A 21,896-nucleotide genomic window follows, 5' to 3' on the forward strand; every position below is an offset into this window, starting at 1 on the left:
CAAATGATTGTGCTTAATACTAATTATTCTTTAACAACTATCCATACTTTCTACTTAATGTCTCTACACTGTAGATTAGAGACTCATCTATCTCAAAAAAAGTGAATTGTGCGTCGGTCTATCTAGATAGATCGTCATCCCTATGACTATCCTATGATTGAGAACAATTTAGGAATCAATCATACATACCTCTAATTCTCAACACTTGAGAATATGTATCGTAACATCAATTCTAAGGATGATTCAAGGACACATAACACTTGAATGAAAAATAAAAATTTATCTTTTTATTGATTAAATAATAGTTTAAGTATAAATATGGGTCATAGAATGAACAATATTATCAGTCAATAATTAGCTTCTAGGACATACATCTAACAGAGTCCTCATCCAAAAGGATGAGGAGTGTCCAGTTAGAACTCTTTGTCTCTAATTCGTAGTAGTCCTAGATGGAAACTGGGTCGGCCGTGGCTATAAGACCACATGTTGCTGCATTGGGGTCACTCCAGACCCCTCCTTCATTAGACTGGGCCCACCTCCCTTTGGAGGGTCAGCAAGGTTCAAGGTGGATCCTCATCTGTCTGGGGGCAATCAGAGGTTTGTCGAGACTGCAAAGGAGATTTTCATCGTGGCTAGGCTCCGATGCATCAAGGAGTTCAAAGCCTCAGGGGACTTCGAGGATGAGCTTATCGAGGTGTCTTCGATTGGATTCATTTAGGACTTCGAGGATTGCAATGCTTGCCTTTAAGAAGATGGTCCCAAAGTTGGATTTGAGGTACCTTCATCTTGGCAACAGTGATGAAGAGGTCGGGGCATTCTCTTCAAACGAAGATTAGATCTTCATCTCTTTGTATTTACTTTTGGTGCCTTCACTTCAGTGAAGCTTTTATAATAAAACTTTTAACTAATAAAAAATATGTATTTTCACTATGTGTACCTCTCATTCAAACCTTTCACTTTCCTGTGATGTTGGTATGGTCAGCTCTTTGCCTCAATCAAGGGCTCGAATTGCTCAGATAGGTCGGCTTGATTGATTCCATGTTCAAGTTAAAATCTTTCTTGACATTGTCTGAAGCTTCTGCTTCATCTACATATGATGAATGGATTTTTGAAAGTTTCAGGCTCGCTTACATGCCAAGCACCGAATGCTGACTAGCATTACATTGCTTTCATGAATCAGAAGATGATTCACCCCAATTATATGATAGAGAATTGTACAGTTTGGAGATCTGCTAGGACTCGCATTTAACACTGATATCCACTTTCCAAGAAGTGTAGCTTTTGAGGCCTTTAAGGTGGCGGCATCTATCACACAGTTAGAGGGGTGTTTGAATTTACCTGGGCCTGCTCCTATAAATAGGAGTTCTACTGCCTGTAATTGGTATTGCCTTAGTTATCTTTCTCAATATTATGGTGGAGCTACCTTGTCTAATGTCAGAGGGCTGTCAGTGCCTTTCTCCATCTTGGGAGATCTCCTTCCCCTTAGTCAATCACCATAAGCTTTGGGGAGCACTTTAGTGGACATCCCGCTTTGGTATGGGAGGTGTTGAGAAATTCTATTTTTCTAGTTGAGGGTTGCAGAGGCCACCATCTGGGCTTTTCGATACCTTGTCTTCTATGGTTAAGTCTTGGACCTTTCTAGAGAGCTGGCTTCTTCTCTCGCCTAGAGCTTCTTTCTAGCCTTCCTTGAAGATGCATCGTGAAGGTGAGTGGGATTCCAAAAGGGAAGCACCCACGCCATCATCAATGCCCTTTTGGGGAGGTCGGTGAGTGTCATCGATCGAGGAGTCTTGCACTCTCTATCAGGGATAGCATCATCTTGAAGCCTATCTCATGCTTTGAGGATGTCGGTCGAGCCCCTTTTAATCCTTTCTTCTTTCTTTGCTATAATGAGCTTCGCTGAAATGTACATGAACCTTTTAAATGAAACACTTCCTTCATTGAGGCTCTTTTTGGTGTATCATCCGGTGCTCTCCTTATTACTTTAAGATGAGTCAACTCTTCTACTGTATTCGTCGCCGGCTTCCACTAGCATTGTAAGATCTCTAGAGGATTGATCCATGTTAGCTACAATGGGCCATGTGGCTACAGTAGGCCACGTTAATTTTTTGAGGACTTGTCTTGATTGTCTTCAGTGGGCCATGTGGCTACATTGGGCCATGTTGACAACTACAGTGGTGTTTTTGGTTACAATGGGCTGTATGGCTATAGTGGGCCATCCGTAGCTATAGTGGGACATGTTGGATTTTTTGAGAACTTGCCTCGATTGGCTTTAGTGGACCAAGTGGCTATAGTGGGCCATGTTGATGGCTAGAGGCCACCCATGGCTACTTTAGGCTATGTTGACGTCTACAGTGAGCCATCTCAACTACAGTAGGCTGTGTGGCTATAATAGACCATGTTAACAGTTATAATGGGCTGTGTGGTTACAGTGGGCCATCCATGGCTATAATGAGCCATATTGATAGCTACAGTGAGCTGTCTCAGCTACAACAGGTTGTGTGGCTATAGTGTGCCACCTGTGGCTACAGTGGACCACGTTAGATTTTTTGAAGATTTATCTTGATTGGCTACAGGGGCCATGTGGCTATAGTGGGCCATTCATGGCTACAGTGGAACACGTTGATGACTTAATGGGTCGTCTCGACTATAGTGGGCTGTGTAACTACAATGGACCATCCATGGCTATAGTGGGTCATGTTAATGGCTGTAATGGGTCATGTCGGCTACAGTGGGCTGTATGGCTATAGTGAGCTACGTTAACAACTATAATGGGCCATATTGATGGCTATAGTGGATCGTCTTGGCTATAATGGGCTATGTGGCTATAATGGACCATTCATGGCTATAGTGAGCCATATTGGATTTCTTGAAGACTTAACTCGATTGGCTATGAGGGACCATGTGGCTACAGTGGCCATGTTGACAACTATAGTGGGCTGTGTGGCTATAATAGGCTATCCATGGCTACAGTGGGCCATGTTGATGGCTACAATAGATGGTGTGGCTACAGTATGCCATCCATGACTATAGTGGGCCATGTTGATAGCTACAGTTGACCGTCTCGACTATAGTGGGCCATGTTGATAGCTACAGTCGGCTGTCTCGACTATAATGGGCCATCTATGACGATAGTGGATCTTGTTGATGGCTACAGTGAGCCGTCTCAGCTACAGTAGGCTATGTGACAATAATGAGCCATCTCGGCTATAGTGGGCCATGTTGATGGCTATAATGAGCCATCTCGATTATAATGGGCCATTTGGCTATATTGGGCCATGTTGAACTTCTCAATGGTAGGGCCTACTCATCCTAGGAACCTCAGGGAGCTTCTCGCCCTCTTTTGGACATTGAGCCTAATGGGTGCTCGAGGCCTCATTCATGTGTGAAGACCAATAGAGGATCCGATTATCTGATTGGGTTATTAGCCTTTCGATATTGCTTTTAAGGATATCACTATTGGGGTTGTGCATCATTTGACATGGTCTTTGCTCCAACCTCTCCTTTTCTAGATCGGTTGGTAATTTTAGCCTTCAAATAATATTATAAACAGAGTGTTAGATAGGTTTGTATTATAAATGAAAATCATATTTACATCATGGCTAGCAGTCATCGGTAGAGCGACGATGATGCCATTGGCTTTCCTTAAAGAGTTAAGTAGAAGAGTGATACCCCCTGGGGCACCATTCTCTTTTCTCCCTGATTTCATCTCCTTTCCCCCATGCCTCTAGCTAGGGTGGACATGGCATTGATAACATCGGCCATCAGCCCATTATTGTTGTTCTCTTCATTGGGGGCTCGATCCTACCACTCTCGCATATACTTGCTAAGATAGCCATTGGGGATCAAAGCTTCAATCTTGTCCTTGAGTTGGTGGCACTCCTTAGTGTCATAGCCATGATCACAGTGAAAGCAACAGTACCTCCTTCTATTCCTCCTGTCTGAGGGGGACTTTATCAGCCTGGATCACCATAGATATCCTTGGACTTCAATCTCCATCAGGATCTAAAATCATGGATAGATAGAAGAGTGCAACTGTTGAATCACCAAGGACTTCTTGGGTGATAGCTCTTTCATGGCCGAGAAGATTTCCTCTTGATTCAAGCCACTCAGGGATCTTCCCAACTTCTCTTCTTATTGGAGATATTCTTTCCTTTCGTTTGTGTATGGAGCTCTCGAGCTTCCTCCACCTAGATATACTTTTGGACTTGGCTAGCAGGTCAGCATAGTCTCTCAAGAACTTCTTATCAAGGGAGAAAATGAGGCACTTATTCCCTAAGCCTTGTTTAATTGCTAACATTGCCATCGACTGGATGAGGTCTTATACCTCGAGCATAGCAACATTGAAGCATGCAACGTAGTCATGCAATAACTCACCCTCTTCTTATCGAAGAGAGAAGAGGTTGTCTAAGTTCCTCAAGTGGAGTCGGCAACAACTAAAGTGGATAATGAATAGTCTGTCGAGCTACTCGAAGGAATAGATGAACCCTAGCTGAAGTCCAGAATATCACGTTTGTGTCAACTTTCTGAGGATAACCAGAAAAGCAAAATATAAGAGGGTGTCTAAAGTGGCCTAGGGCATCATGAGGGTTCTATAACCCTATAGATGATCAAGAGGATCTATGGAGCCATCATATGGCTCTAGTAGAGGTACCTTGAATTGGCTCAAGATCGATTTCTCCAAGATGGCCTAGATGAATGGTGGTCGAGAGTTGAAGTCAAAGATGTTACTACAACATTGAGACCCAATCTAGACTTTGCTAAAGTGATGCTTGATGTCTCGAACTCTCTTATTGAGCTCCACCTCCTGTCAAGATCTCTCAAGCTTAGGGGAGTGGGCCAAGATTGAATTATCGATGGAGAAGAGCTTCTCTGCTGTGTTCCTTCCCTCAGACTTTGATGGGAAGATGAATGGATTGGGATGGTGATGGAGTGGTGTGAATGCTATCAGAGGATGGATCTCAAACTTTGAGAGCGAGACCGTCGACTGAGATGGGTGGGAATCACCTGAGGATTCGGTTCCACCTATAGCTATTGCTACTACTCCATCACTTGTTAGACCCATTGCATAGCATCAGTCAATGCTTGGATCCAGTGGGTCAGAGCTTCAAATGGTGGTGGATCATTATGGTCAGAGATTGCTCCATAATGGATCCACGAGAGGCACTACTCCAACTATGATGGATAGATTGTTGGTGGGATGCAGTGGAGTTTTGTACTCTCACCTGCACCATATTTTTTTCTCCTAAAAGGGATCTAGGACCTTTCCTCTAGTTCCAATCTATTGTCGTAATGCTCTGGAGAGGTGTTGATGTGGCTAGAGTCGGATGTCGGTTGAGATCTACGACATTGAAAAGTACCTGCAAAGAAAGCCCACACTCGTCGAGGGTGTTCCGGTGGGGGACCTGTTAGATTAGGTTGGTTTCATGTATGTGTTTTAAAACATTTTCAGATTTATAGAGAAAATAAAAATTTAGATTAAACGCTTTAATCTTTACATGCATTAGATCTAACCTATAAACCACCTAATAGGATCTAACATATGAATACGAACGATTCGATCTAAAATCTGATCTAGAAAATAAATCTAACTGGAGATCTAATCTCCATACCTTTGCACAGATCGATGATCCCCACAGCTGATGATTGTGGTATACTTTGAGATTTTTGGTTAGCCCACATATGTCCGACCTTTACGGGTATCCACATGAGATCTTCGAATCCGATCGGAGGCCTACTTCTTCATCGAGATGCTGGCTCCCTTGCAAAAGACACCTCTTGATGGTTGATATTGCTGATCTCCATCGATCTCTCAGACTCTCTAAGGAAGATGGAATAGAGGAGGAAGAAGAGGAAGAAGATGGGAAAGAAGAACAAGGAGATTCTCTTCTTTTCTTCCTAGAACCCACGCATGAGATCCCTACGTTAGAGATCTAGAGAAGAACTCTTTCTTTTCTTTTATTCCACGCACCAAAGAACCCATTCGCTTCTTTTTCACACCTTCAAAGAGGAACTTTTCCTCTCTCAAATCCATGCTCATAAGAAGACTCTTCTTCCTTTCTTACGCAAGAACCCTGGCTTGAAGAAGGAACTCTTTTTGTTTCTTCCCTTTTCATGCCTCTTGAGAAACCCATGCACAATCTGAATTTTTTCAGATTTCTCATGTTAAAATGCCTCTATTCACCCACGCCTAAAAGCTTTTCTTTTTATAGGTGTTTAGATAGGGTTTAAGAGAGGAGTTTGGGGGCATCCATGAGTTGGATGCCCCCCTATTTTCTTGGCATGTGTAGATGAGTTTCCATCTTGGGTGTGAATATTTCATGCAAACACAAGGCACGAAAGGTTGTTAGTGTGGAATATATTGGCATGTAAGATTTCCTTTTTGGCATGTGGAGTTTCAACAAACTCCTATTTTTTTAGTGTGGAGAAGACCCTTGGAGCGGGAACTCTTTCACGCAAATAAGAAGGTGCATGGCTCTTTTTAAGTGTGGAGATATCTCACACAACAAAAAGTGGACTTGGGGCTTCATATGGCGCAAGGAAAGAGGAGGAATCCATATCCAATTGGGATTTTTTTATGCCTATTTTAAATTAAATCAAATCCTAATCCAATTAGGAATTGATTGGACCCAAAGAGATTAAAATCCTAATCCAACTAGGAACCCAATCTTTCTTGATTAAATCCTAATCTAATTAGGAATTAGATAGCACCCAAATCTTAATCTAATTAAAAATTGATTTTTCTTGCAATTCGATTATCTCATAATCCAATTAGACTTGATCTAATTAAATCTAAGTCAAGCCAAATTGAATCGAAATAAATTAGACTTGATCCAAGCTCCATTGCTCAATCAAATTGAGTCAATTAGCAATCTAATTGCTAATTAATCCTCCTATAACTTACTAACTCTTAGTAAGTTAGACAATTACAATAATTGCATTGGATTAATCATCAATCATATTAATAATTAAGTTCCTCTATGATTCATAATCACAGATCAACTATTTGATCAGACAAAGATCACTTTTGTGTGTGATCCTATTGGTTCTATCTATCTGGTAGTAAGATATACTATCATCGAAACTTCTTTTGATGGATTGAAATAATTTCAACTCTATCCAGCAAGAATCATTGATCATCAAGATGATGCTCGATGAGTCTCATGATCCATTAGTGACATCTAGTAATATATGGTGACAATTCAACAGAATGAAATATTGAACCTCTAGGTATAGTTACCATGTAATTCAATCCTTTTATCATGAGTTCCGACAAGATGAAAGTCATGGATAACTCATCAAATCTCATCGCTTGTCATATGTAACATTCAATCGACCCAAGGTCATAAGTAAATCTTATAAAATTTTTTTCCATCATTCACTCTACCATGGTCATGATCTTCTGAACTCAGTCTTATGAATAACATAGGACTACTCCTTATCTATCAAAATCGATAGATCCCATCTAAGACGCACCCTACTCCTATAGTGAACCTACTACAGCCAACATCTACTACAAAGATTCATATAGCTAGGAACCAGTTTATGTGTAGTCAAACTACAGCAATCCCACTATGAGCAGTCGAGGTACCATAGATCTAAGGACTACTCACACCACTGCAGCATCGAGTATGTCACTGATGAGTAGATAGACATCCATATAACTACTCGTATTGATCACACTTAGTACCATTGTTCTCTAATAATTACTAGCACTTTCGCTCTAGTATCGTGGTGTGCAAATCTTAAAATTTGTAAATAAAATCGCAACGCACAGTGTGTAGAGTAGGCACGACCAGCGAGTATGGGTCGATCCCACAGAGACTTGGTTTAAAAATAATTTTCAAATCTATGCTCAAGCGAGCTTTAACGAAAATCAAAAATCGAGTTGTTTGCTAAAGACAATAAGACTAAGGATCTAGGATTTTTGAATCCACTAGATCTAGATTAGGGAATTCTACCTAAATTTTTCTTATTGATCCTAACGACTACTCCTCTTGTCTTTCCCAAGCATAGATTATGAAGGGACTAAGGCCCAACGATAACCCATCAAGATTCTTTACAGGGAGTAGTAACTAGGATCCCTTAGGATTTTCTCCTCCTATGCACTGAATCAAGCATGAACTATGAAGGGACTCTGACCAACTGTAGTTCATCAAAAATTCTTGGCAAAGAGGAAGAAAAAGAAACCCTAAGAAAAAGAAAGAACCTATGTAAACCCCTACTCATGATCTAGCTTCATCGCAAACCCAGAAGGGATGCTTAGCTAGACATGATCTAAATCTACTTGCAAAATTTAAATGCAGAAAAATAAACTACCCTAATTTCATAAATTAAACTATCCTAATTGCATAAATTTAAACTGCATAATTTAAACTAACCTAATTGCATAAAATTAAATTGCATAAATTAAACTATCCTAATTGCAAGAAAAATAAATTGCATAATGTAAAGAGATAAAATTGCATAAAAATAAGATTTTATAAAAAAAAAATTATTACAAAAACTTCAAAGCTCGAGGCTTGAGAAGAAAGCTAAAAACCCTACTATCTAGGGTTACAAGCTTGATTGGAAGGCCAGAATCATTAAAACAAGGGCCTTTGGGGGCTTTTTATAGGTATTTGGGGGTTATAAGATTTTCAAAACTTTAGATGTGAGACTAAGAGGTTTTAGAGGGCTGTTAGGGAGATTTAGGGGCTCAAATCTCGCTCAAAAGCACTTAAATCCATCAAGAAACCCTAGAAATTATTTCAGTCGTCCGATCTTCATCTAAAGGATCCAATTCATCTAATAAATCAAGCCAGAAATGATTCTGGGCCATCGGATCACGATCTGGGGTGAAGCGCTGCCGTTGGATCGCGCTACAGAGATGGGATCAGGTCGGATGCGTCGCGTACCGTCCGATCAAGGTGCTGGAAGATTTTGTCCATTGGATCGTGCTGCAGAAGGATCCCGTGTTGTCCTAGTGTTTATTGATTCTTGCAATTGCCTTGATTACGGTTAGATCTTGACCGGCTGCGATGGTGGCCGTCCGATGGCGCAAAAATATGGAGCGTTGGATCTTGATCAGAGAAGATCGGACCATCGAGTGATGTGAAGTTACCAGGTTGCCCTTCGGACCTTCTTCTCTCTCCTCATGAGCCCTGGACCGCGCACGTGGATCGGGCTCGCGATGCGTTGCGGTGAGCCGAGACTCACTGATTGGCTGGTTTATGGTGTGTCGATGGGTCCATGGTCCAGACGCCTGTTGCTGTAGACCAGGCGGCTAACCAGATCACCAAATCAATTGATTTTTGACCAATTTTGACCTGATTTGACTCGGATTTGACCCAATTAAGTCTTTTTTCTTCATTCTTCAATTTCTGGATCAATTTAACTCCGTTTTGAGTAATATTTGCACCGTTGGAATCCTCTTTTCTTGTTCTTTCTATTGATGACCTCTTCTTCTGTAAAATATAATAACAAGTATCAATTTCCTAATAAAATTAGATAATTTAGATATTAATTGATACTTTTTATGTCAATTTGTGACATAAATCACACCCCCCAAATTAATCATTGCTAGTCCCTTAGCAATGTACCAAAATAAGATCATATTCCAAAAAGATCTTTCCTTTGCAAATTAATTTAAGATCGAAATTCAAGAAGTTTTCTAGTATTACTAAGTAATGAGCTTCGAATTAGAATCGGTAGTCAGTCTACTTAGGAGCTTTCTTAGAGTACATTTAAAGTTTTATAGTACTTGTGTGAGTGATAACTAACTTAGTATTTCAGTATTAACTTGTACAGGCCAATTGTATCATTTTTCATAACTTAGTTCGATTAATTTTCTATACACCCTAGATTAAACAAAGAACTAAGGTAGCTTTCACACTATTTTTTTTTTTTTTCATCCTGGCCTTCCCACCACCGTTTGATGCGAATCTCAACACTTGACTTAGGTAAAGAGACCCGGTTACTAGGCTTAGGGCAATCCACATTTACTCTGTGTTTTGCATTTTATTTCAGGCAGATAGCTCTTTCCTTAAATTCAAATTTCTTCAATTGGGGTGTAGAAAAAATTATCTAATTTAAATAATAATCAAATCCTTAATTGGCCTTACAATTAACACCTACTTTACCTTGTTAGTGTGCATGTGCAATTGGAAGTGCTAATAGTCTTTAAATGACCTAGGCCATCAAGAGTCTAACCAGCTAATCTTCTCCGTGACTCACTACATTTATTAGCAAATACTTTCTAACTTACTCTTATTTCTTTTCTAGATTAATTTATTTCAAAAAAAAAAAAAATTTTTAATATATTAAATGCAAGAAATAACTCATAGTGGAAGGAAAAGGAAATGATAACACCTGATTTTGTTCAAGCTCTCCCCCCAACTTGACCGACATTGTCCCCAATGGAGTTTATCTAATTTATTTGTCCTAAGCAAACTGAAAATAAAAAAAATATTAGAAATTAAATAAGCTGGGTTGCCTCCCAGAAGTGCTAAGTTTTATGTCTTCAGCCAGACCAAACCTCGAAGCAATTTAATCAGAATAAGTTGGTTCATAAAGAACCATGGCATCTTCAACAGTCTCGACAGGTAATTCCAAGAATGGTTTTAAACGTTGACCATTAACTTTAAAGATAACACCATTACTTGGGTTTTCTATCTCAACAGCTCCGTGTGAAAAGACTTCCTTTACTAAAAATGGTCCTGTCCATCTAGACCTAAGCTTTCCTGAAAACAGATGTAATCTAGAGTTATATAAGAGCACCTTTTATTCGATATTGAAAGTTTTTCTCATAATTGATTAATCATGAAATGCTTTGGTTCGTTCCTTGTATATCTTTGCATTTTCATAGGCTTCATTTCTAAGTTCTTCTAATTCATTCAACTGAAGCTTCCTATGGTTTCCAGCATCGTTCAAATTTGTATTTAGTTGTTTGATGGCCCACATGACTTTGTGTTCTATCTCAATAGGCAAGTGACATGGTTTACCAAACACAATCCTATAAGGAGACATTCCTAGATTGGTCTTGAAAGCGGTTCGGTATGCCCAAAGTGCATCAATTAATTTCAAAGACCAATCCTTTCTATTGGCACTAACAGTTTTTTCCAGGATCTGTTTGATTTGTCTGTTTGACACTTCAACTTGCCCACTAGTTTGAGGATGATATGGTGTGGCCAATTTGTGGGTGACATTATACTTTTTCATCAATATTGCAAAAGATCGGTTACAAAAATGGGTTCCCCGATCACTAATGATTGCCCTAGGAATACCGAAACGGGAGAGAATATTTTCTTTAAGAAACTTAATGACCATTTTGCTATCGGGTGTTCTACATGCAATTGCTTCTACCCATTTTGAAACATAATCAACTGCTACTAGAATATATTCATTTCCAAAGGAATTTGAAAATGGTCCCATGAAATCGATCCCCCAAACATCAAAAACTTCAACTACCAAGATTGGGTTGAGTGGCATCATGTGTCGCTTGGTGATTCGACCCATTTTCTGACATTGAGCATAACTTTTACAATATTCATGAGCATCCTTAAACAAATTGGGCCAATAAAAACCACATTGGAGAATCTTAGCAGCAGTTTTCTTAGACGCGAAGTGACCCCCACATGCTTGATCATGACAAAAAGATAAGATATTCATGACTTCGTTATCTGGGATACACCTTCTAATAATTTGATCAGGACATTGTTTAAAATGATAAGGATCATCCCAAATGAAATACTTCACTTGGGCAAAGAATTTATATTTATCCTGCTTAGTCCAATGAGAAGGTATCTTACCTATGGCTAAATAATTTACAATATCAGCAAACCAAGGTTCAGTAGACACAGACATGAGTTGCTCATCTGGGAAAGATTCATTGATGGGTGGTTCACTAGATGGTGCGACTGGAATTCGGGATAAATGATCTGCTACAACGTTCTCAGTGCCTTTCTTGTCCCTAATTTCTAGGTCAAATTCTTGAAGGAGCAAAATCCATCTGATTAAGCGTGCCTTGGCATCCTTCTTTGCTAGGAGATGTCTAATGGCTGAGTGATCGGTGTAAACAATGGTGTGGGTCCCAACCAAATAAGATCTAAATTTCTCTAAAGCAAAGACAACGGCAAGGAACTCCTTCTCAGTTGTGGTGTAGTTAAGCTGCACATCATTTAAGATTTTACTTGCATAATATATCACTCTAGGCAGCTTATTTATCCGTTGACCTAAGATTGCGTCCACAATATGATCGGATGCATCACACATTAATTCAAATGGTTCAGACCAGACAGGAGGATGAATGATTAGAGCTGATACAAGTGCTTTTTTTAGAAATTCAAAAGATTCCAAGCACTCATGAGTAAATTCAAATTTGGTATCCTTTGCCAAAAGATTAGTCAGTGGACGTGCTACTTTGCTAAAGTTGGCAATAAACCTTCTATAGAATCCAGGATGACCTAAAAATGAACGTATTTCTTTCACAGATTTAGGTGGTGGAAGACTTGCAATTAGATCTATTTTAGCCTTGTCTACTTCAATCCCCTTTTTAGAAATGACATGGCCAAGAACTATTCCCTGTTTGACCATAAACTGACATTTTTCCCAGTTGAGAACTAAGTGCTTCTCCTTACATCGTTCTAGAACTAATTGCAGGTGATTCAGACACTTGGAGAAGGTTAGGCCAAAAACAGAAAAGTCATCCATAAAAATTTCTAGAAATCGTTCTATCATATCTGAAAACATGCTGATCATGCATCTCTGGAAGGTTGCCGGTGCATTACATAGTCCAAAGGGCATTCGTCTATAGGCAAAAGTACCAAATAGACAGATGAATGTAGTCTTTTCTTGATCTTCAGCAGCTATAGGGATCTGGTTGTAACCGGAGTATCCATCAAGAAAACAGTAAAACTCTTGTCCGGCTAGTCTTTCCAACATTTGATCAATAAATGGCAAAGGAAAGTGATCTTTCCTTGTCGCAGCATTCAACTTTCTATAGTCTATACAGACCCTCCATCCCGTTTGGGTCCTAGTTGGGATAAGTTTGTTTGCATCATTTTGGACCACTGTTATCCTAGATTTCTTGGGTACTACTTGAACTGGGCTTACCCAAGAGCTATCAGAAATAGGATAAATTATTCCACTATTTAGGAGTTTCAGAATCTCCTTTTTAACTACATCCTTCATAGCTGGATTAAGCCTTCTTTGGGCTTCTCTTGTTGGTTTAGCCTCTTCCTCTAAGTATATTCTATGTTGAACTATAGAAGGGCTTATTCCTTTGATATCTGCTATGGTCCAACCTATTGCTTCTTGATTTGCTTTTAGAACTCACACTAACTCCTCCTCTTGTTTGGGATCTAGGTCTGATGCAATAATTACGGGCAAAGTTTCTTTGGGTCCTAGATATGCATACTTGAGATGTTCTGGGAGGGGTTTCAGTTCTAAAATAGGTGCTTCCTCTATCGATGGTTTAGGTGATGATTTCACCATCTCAATGATTGGTTCAGTAGGAAGTGTCGATTCCTGATTAATCTGATTTTCTTTAAGTATTTCATTGACATCCTCAGACTCATGGATTAACCAGGGGTTAGACTCTAGGTCGACTTCATCATCACTAATGTCAATGGATTCATAAATACCATCTTGGACTACATTGACATCAGCATGAGAAGAGGATTCCTGTTCTAAGTTAAAAACATTAAGCTCAATGGTCATATTCCCAAAGGATAACTTCATTAGGCCATTTCGATAATTGATTTCAGCATTGGCCGTAGCTAAGAATGGTCTTCCTAAAATGACAGGTATATGTCCTTTAGGATTCGCAACTGGCTCAGTCTCTAAAATAATAAAATCTACAGGGAAAATAAAATTTTCAACCTTTATCAGAACATCCTCGACCATTCCCTTAGGGATCCTGAGAGATCTATCGGCTAACTGTAATGTGATCCCAGTAGGTTAAAATTTTTCTAATCCTAGTTGCTCATACACCGAATATGGAAGGATATTCACACTAGCTCCTAGATCTAGCAAGGCCTTTTTTATATTGATTTCTTCAATAACACAAGAAATTGTTGGAGCTCCAGGGTCCTTATATTTAATTGGCACATGGCTAGATAGGTATGAACTGACACTTGCAGCCAAAAATGCTTTCTTTGATACATTAGTGGTCCTTTTCCTAGTGCAAAGATCTTTTAAAAATTTGGCATAAGTTGGAACCTGATGGATTATATCTAAAAGAAGAATATTAACTTAGACTTGTTTAAATACCTCTAAAATTTTGTCTAAATGTTCAGATTTATTGGATTTCAGTCTGTTTGGAAAAGGAGCTCTAGGACTTTTAAGTACTGGACTAGGTGAATTTTTAGTTTCTGGTGCTTGAGGTTGAAAGGTAGTAGTTTTAGAAGGTGACTCGGCAAATGAGTCCTCTATATCATCAAGTGCAACTACCTTATTGTCTATTTGTTTTCCCGATCTTAAGGTATGAATGGCATTTACACCATTAACTTGGTTTCCTTGTTGGGGTCGTGGACCATTTTGGTTCCTAGGATTTGGCTCAGGTTGGCTAGGTAACCTACCATGTTCTCGTTCACTAATGGTCGAAGCCAGCTGACTTACTTGCATTTTCAGATGGGCTATAGCTTGGGTGTTATTATTTATGAATTGATCCGTGGTTTGCATAAAGCTGGTATGTGTCTTCATCATGGCTTCTAGGCTTTTCTCTAAAGAGATAATTTTCTTGTCATTATCATGGAAGCCTGGCGGGTTGTTCATCACTGGGTTGGACCTTAGATTTTGCTGATTGAAATTTGGATTGCCTACATTAGGATTCTGGGACCATGAGAAATTCGGGTGATTCCTCCAACCTGGGTTATATGTGGGTGCATAAGGATTGTTCAATGGTCCTTGATAGGTGGCATTCACCTGTGCACACTCATTCGAGTAGGAACATTCTTCTAAGACATGGTCTGGTGCATTGCACCCTTTACACATGGGTGCAGATATTTGATTTACATTGGCTGGTCTCTATAATTCTAAGGCTTCCAATCTACGTGTTAAGGTTGCAATCTTGGCCTCTGATGCTAGGGTTGGTTGAATTTGATGCATTCCTCCTCTTGAAGGTGTAGCTTTATCAGGTTTCCTAGTTGTTTCCCACTGTAAATTTTTCTCGGCTAGGTCTTCTAAGAATTGCCAAGCTTCAGTAGTTTCTTTGTCCATAAATTGGCCTTGGCACATGGACTCTAGCATGGTTCTTGAGTTTGAATATAACCCCTCATAGATGATCTGGCATAGTCTCCAAGTTTCTATTCCATGGTGTGGACATTGGGTCAAAAGATTCTTGAAACGATCAAAGTACTTCCAAAATGATTCACCAGCTAGTTGGTAAAATTGATTTATTTCATTCCTAATCCTAGCTGTTTTATGATGGGGAAAATATTTTTTCAAAAATATTCTCACAAAGCCCTCCCAGGTAGTGACAGAATGGTTTGGCAGACTATAAAGCCACTTCTTAGCATTATCCTTAAGGGCAAAGTTGATTAATCTAAGTTTGACCTCATCCTCTGTTAATTGTAGTTTCATGGTTGCACATACCTCCTCAAATTCTCTAATAAATATATAAGCATCCTCTAATCCTGTGAATTTTGGAAGCATATTTATGATTTGATGTTTGATTTCAAAATTGTTAGCTGTGGGTTGTGGCAACCTGATACAAGATGGTTGGATGGAGCCAACTGGATAACACAAATCCTTAAGGGTCATGGGTTGGATTGGTTCAGCCATTGGAACAACAGGAATTGACTCAATTCTAACTAGATGATCCGACAATCTTCTCCACACACGAGGTGTACGGTTCTCGATGTTTATATAATTTTTTTTTTTATAAAATTTTTATGTATAAGAAAAAGAAAGAAAAGAGAAAAAGTTCTAAAGAAAAGATCCTAAGGAGTCTTAAATCTAAAGAAAAGTAACCAAATTAATTTAAATTTAAAAAAAAAATTTATTTTTCAAACAAGTGAAACAATAAATTAAACTCAATCTATCCTAGGGTTAACCTAAATCTAGACAGCTCCTAACTGTTCCAAGATGACCCTTCAAGCCTTCCAAGTGGAGATTGATCAACTAGTTAGCCAGGAAAGTATAAGAGGTGGGAGGTTCACTCATCGTTGCCTTTCTAGACACCAAACGAGTTGGCCAGACCAGCAACTGAACCAATTTAACAAACCACCCTCAGGGACTTGCCTAGACACCAACTAATCAAACAACTCAAACTTGGTAGAACTCTTAGGGTTCCTTGTCCTATTGAGCTCGAATTCCTTAAGGTTGACGTCTAATTGATTTTAAGATTAAAGGTCTAGATAATGCAATATGATGGAGATGGTTTTTGGGCTAAGGAAGGGTAATGAAATCTCCACCTTATCTTGTTAATGGGTTGATGCCCTTAGATTAATTATGAAAATACAAATGCAAATAAACAAGATGACCAAGAATGTAAAAGATTTTAATTTAGAATTTTTTTTTATTTTGATATTTTACTTCACGATTATGAAATGTCTTTTATTTTGTTTTTTTTTTATGATTAAGTAAATTCAAATGATTAGGTCTAAAAAGAAAAGTAATTAACTAAAAATAATAAAAGAGAAATTAGAAGCGTACCTGAGTTTTTCAGCAATCACCAACTAAATCTAGAAACCTAAAGGAAAAAGAAAGAGAGTTATAAAGTACGAAGAACAAATATTTGAAAATAATTTAAAATGCCAAATCCCCGGCAACGGCGCCAAAAACTTGGTGTGCAAATCTTAAAATTTATAAATAAAATCGCAAGCGCACAGTGTGCAGAGTAGCACGACCAGCGAGTACGGGTCGATCCCACAGAGACTTGGTTTAAAAATAATTTTCAAATCTATGCTCAAGCGAGCTTTAACGAAAATCGAAAATCGAAAGTTGTTTGCTAAAGACAATAAGACTAAGGATCTAGGGTTTTTGAATCCACTAGATCTAGATTAGGGAATTCTACCTAGAATTTTTCTTATTGATCCTAACAACTACTCCTCTTGTCTTTTCCAAGCATAGATTATGAAGGGACTAAGGCCCAACGATAACCCATCAAGATTCTTTACAGGAGAGTAGTAACTAGGATCCCTTAGGGTTTTCTCCTCCTATGCACTGAATCAAGCATGAACTATGAAGGGACTCTGACCCAACTGTAGTTCATCAAAAATTCTTAGCAAAAGAGGAAGAAAAAAAAATCCTAAGAAAAAGAAACCCTAAGCAAAAGAAAGAACCCTATGTAAAACCCTTACTCATGATCTAGCTTCATCGCAAACCCTAGAAGGGATGCTTAGCTAGACATGATCTAAATCTACTTGCAAAATTTAAATGCAAAAAAATAAACTACCCTAATTTCATAAATTAAACTATCCTAATTGCATAAATTTAAACTGCATAATTTAAACTAACCTAATTGCATAAAATTAAATTGCATAAATTAAACTATCCTAATTGCAAGAAAAATAAATTGCATAATGTAAAGAGATAAAATTGCATAAAAATAAGATTTTATAAAAAAAAATTTATTACAAAAATTTCAAAGCTCGAGGCTTGAGAAGAAAGCTAAAAACCTCACTATCTAGGGTTACAAGCTTGATTGGAAGGCCAGAATCATTAAAACAAGGGCCTTTGGGGGCTTTTTATAGGCATTTGAGGGTTATAAGGTTTTCAAAACTTTAGATGTGGGACTAAGAGGTTTTAGAGGGCTGTTAGAGGAGTTTAGGGGCTCAAATCTCGCTCAAAAAGTACTTAAATCCATCAAGAAATCCTAAAAATTATTTCAGCCGTCCGATCTTCATCTAAAGGACCCAATTCATCTAATAAATCAAGCGGGAAGCGATTCTGGGCCGTCGGATCACGATCTGGGTGAAGCGCTGCCGTTGGATCACGCTGCAGAGATGGGATCAGGTTGGATGCGTCGCAGACCATCCGATCAAGGCGCTGGAAGATTTCGTCCGTTGGATCGTGCTGCAGAAGGATCCCGTGTTGTCCTAGTGTTTATTAATTCTTGCAATTACCTTGATTACGGTTGGATCTTGACCGGCTGCGATGGTGGCCGTCCAATGGTGCAAAAATATGGAGCGTTGGATCTTGATCAGAGAAGATCGGACCATCGAGTGATGTGAAGTTACCAGGTTGCCCTTCGGACCTTCTTCTCTCTCCTCATGAGCCCTAGACTGCGCGCGTGGATCGGGCTCGCGATGCATTGCGGTGAGCCGAGACTCGCTGATTGGCTGGTTTATGGTGCGCCGATGGGTCCATGGTTCAGGCGTCTGTTGCTGTGGACCAGACGGCTAACCAGATCACCAAATCAGTTGATTTTTGACCAATTTTAACCTGATTTGACTCGGATTTGATCCAATTGAGTCTTCTTTCTTCATTCTTCAATTCCTGGGTCAATTTAACTTCATTTTGCGTAAAATTTACACCGTTGGAATCCTCTTTCCTTGTTCCTTCTATTGATGTCCTCTTCTTCTGCAAAATATCATAACAAGTATCAATTTCCTAATAAAGTTAGATAATTTAGATATTAATTGATACTTTTTATGTCAATTTATGGCATAAATCAAGTCTCTTAACAAAAAGTATCAAAACTCTTACAAAAGCTCTCTAAAACTTTTTTTAAAGCCTTTCTGTACCTCAAGATATCATCAGCTCTCCAACGCAACTGATGGCTCATCAATCAGAGCTATATAGACTTTAGAATCTTAAAAATACTGTTACAGTAGGAATACAGTCCCAATCAAATCTAGAACCATCCATGACCGTCCGATTGTGACCGGCTTGCATCAGAGCGATTCGATCGCATAAAATAGCCTCTGATCATGCTTGATCACACTCGGATTGATTTTCAACCATTCGATCATGATCGACTGCGATCTGGACTATCGGATCATGCAAAAAATATCGTAGACCATGCGTAGACTGCATGTTCGGTCCATGCGGCCTCATGGACCACCCAGCACCCTGTGGTCCATGGTGGATCGAGCAAGCACTGAGCTTGGGCCCCCGTGCATGCTAAGCCGGCCCGCACACATGTGCGTGTGTTCGTCGGGCCCGATCATGCTGCCACCGGCCGTCGTCACCTCGTGCACTGTGACATTTGGTCCGAGCCTTTTTTTGCATGTATCTTCACTGTCTAGACTCTGTTTGGACTATTTTTGGGTTCGTTGGACTTCATTCGTCACCTGGACCTCGCTGTGGGCTCAATGTGAATCAAATCTTGAGGTGTCAAATCTAAACAATCTCCACTTCGACTCGATATTCAACCTCCATCTATTTTTGAGAGCCTGTGATCCATCTCACCTCCACATCTTGGGGCATGCCTGCTGTCTCATGGATGGACAAACGTGGGAGTCAAGCCAGGCCACTCGATCCTCCTTCCATCATGAGCTGTGTCCACTCTGACCAAAGATCTACTCGAGGAAGTCTCCTATGATAATAGAAACTTTACTCTGCGACGTCACCTCTCATTCTCCTGAGTCTTTCGTCTAGTTCCCGATTCACCTCCACCTGAAGCTCCACCTTGCTCTAGGCTCCTCCTGGCTCTTGAAGCTCTACCACACACTGGGCTTCCTGTCAAGTAGTAATATCCTCTCATCCTCTTCTTTCCCTCTAAAATAATCCTATCGCCGTACAATACCTTCAGAATTACTCTACCAGCTACCATTCTGTAGCCTCTCGAATCTAGTCTGCTCAGTGAGATAAAATTTTGTCTGAAATCGAATATGTATCGAACCTCCTCCAATCTCCTCACTGCACCATCATGTGTCCTCTGATATCTCTAATCACACAGCTCGATTCATCCGATAGATAAACAGTGCCCTCACTACTTTCTAGGGAGTCAAACTGCTCCTCTCTGCAACATACATGATAGGTGCATGTAGAATCGAAAATTCAGTATTAGGAAAAAGTAGATACCTCATCAGATATCTCTAGGACATCATCCTCTAACTCGCTACTGGCCGTTGCTGTAGTAGTCCTCGTCTGCTTCATGAGTTAAGGATTATCTCTAGCTAGATGCCCCAACTCGTCACACCGATAATATCTAATCTTGCTCAAATCCCTCATCCTGGACTTGGACCGTCCTCATTACGATCTTCTGTCGCTCCGTCTACCACCTCCTACTCCTCCAGAAACCACCAAAACTGAGTTGCCATATGAGCTCAAAGCTAGGTTCTCCCTCCTGAGAACCCCATTCTGGAGAATCACCGTGGTGATCTCATCCATCTTGATGGTACTCTTCCCCACTAGAAGAGTAGTCACCAAAGACTCATACGAAGGAGGATGCGATGCTAGTAAGACCAATGCCCTGATCTTCTTCTCAACTTTCTTACCAACACTGAGAAGGTCAGTGAAGATCTTCTGAAAGTGGCTGAGATGCTCCTGTACGCTCTGCCCCTCAGTCATCTACAGCTGGTAGAACTACCTCTAGAGGAAGAGGGTGTTGGTGAGAGACTTCTCCATGTACAACTCCTCGAGCTTCAACCACAGCATCATCGAGGAAGCCTTGCCAAGCACATAGATCACCACCTCATTCACTAGGTACAAGCAGTCGTACTCACCACCTGCATCTGGAGCCACCTCCAATCTTGCACCTTCATGGTAGTCGGCTTCTCTTCGCATAAGAGAGCATCTATCAACTTTTACTGGATGAGCACGTCCTTCACCTTTGCCTGCCATAAGGAGAAATTACTTTTTTCATCGAATCAATTGATCTCTATCTTGATTGTGCTTATCTTTTCTATCTTCTATCTCGATCACCACCGTCGCAACCTATGCTCTGGTACCATCTTGCTTTGATACCAATTATTACGTAGAATCCGGTACCACATGGTGTAGTAGAAAGAAAAAAGAAATAAAATAAGAAACATAATATAAATACATAGATCGGCCTCAAGCCTACCTTCATGGGGTGTGCAAGTTTCATTATGAGAAAATAAAATAAAATCAATATAAGAGGAACTCACAACTCAACCCTTGTACAAGAGTCTTTCAATAAAAAGTTTCAAAATCTTCACAAAAGCTTTCTAAAATCTCTCTTGAAGCTTTTTTGTATCTCCAAGATGTCACCAGCTCTCTAATACAATTGATGGCTCATCAATCGGAGTTATATAAGCTTCAAAATTTTAAAAATACTGTTACAGTAGGAATACAGAGTCCCAATTAACCCTAGAACCATCCATGGCCATCCGATCATGACCGACTCGCACCAGAGCCATTCGATCATGCAAAATAGCCTCTGATCACACCTAATCATGCTCGGATTAAGTTTCAGCCATTTGATTGTGATCGATTGTGACATGGACCGTCGAATCATGCAAAAAACACCGTAGACCACACGTGGATTGCGTGTTCGGTCCACACAGCCTCATGGACCGCTTAGCACCCTGTAGTCCACGATGGACCATGCAGGCATTGGGCCTGGGTGCCCATGCATGCTGGGTCGGCCCACAGGCATGTACGCGCGTGTTCGTTGGGCCTGACCACACTGTCACCGGCCTCCGTCAGCCCGCAGCCGGCTGCTGCCGTCTTATGCACCGTGCCACTTGCTCTGAACCTTTTTTCATGCATATCTTCACCATCTGGATTCCGTTTGGACTGCTCTTGATCTCGTTGGACTCCATTCGTCGTCCTGAACCTTTTTATGGGCTCAATGTAGACCAAATCTTAAGGCATCAAATCTCAATAGGGTTTGCCCATGGTCGACGATATTGATAGTATCCTACTTCTTCTGTCGAGGACTCAATGCCGGGTTACCACCCCTGACTGAGGCAATCTCATCGAGACAAAAATCTTGGGTGGAAGAATCGCGAGATTGAACATTGACTTACCAAGATCCAGCTGGGCGGCAGAGGGAATGATGA

The 21,896-nt window shown here is 40.0% G+C and overlaps 1 non-coding gene across 1 annotated transcript; it reads left to right on the forward strand.

Moving 5' to 3' along the window:
• The first annotated feature begins 15,286 nt into the window (after positions 1 to 15,286).
• On the forward strand, positions 15,287 to 15,393 carry LOC140854951 (small nucleolar RNA R71). The gene has a single exon (XR_012138044.1). It is a non-coding gene; the product is annotated as a small nucleolar RNA R71 (small nucleolar RNA).
• The last annotated feature ends 6,503 nt before the right edge of the window (positions 15,394 to 21,896 follow it).

Source organism: Elaeis guineensis, chromosome 1 (assembly GCF_000442705.2).
Source record: "Elaeis guineensis isolate ETL-2024a chromosome 1, EG11, whole genome shotgun sequence".
NCBI lineage: Eukaryota > Viridiplantae > Streptophyta > Magnoliopsida > Arecales > Arecaceae > Elaeis > Elaeis guineensis.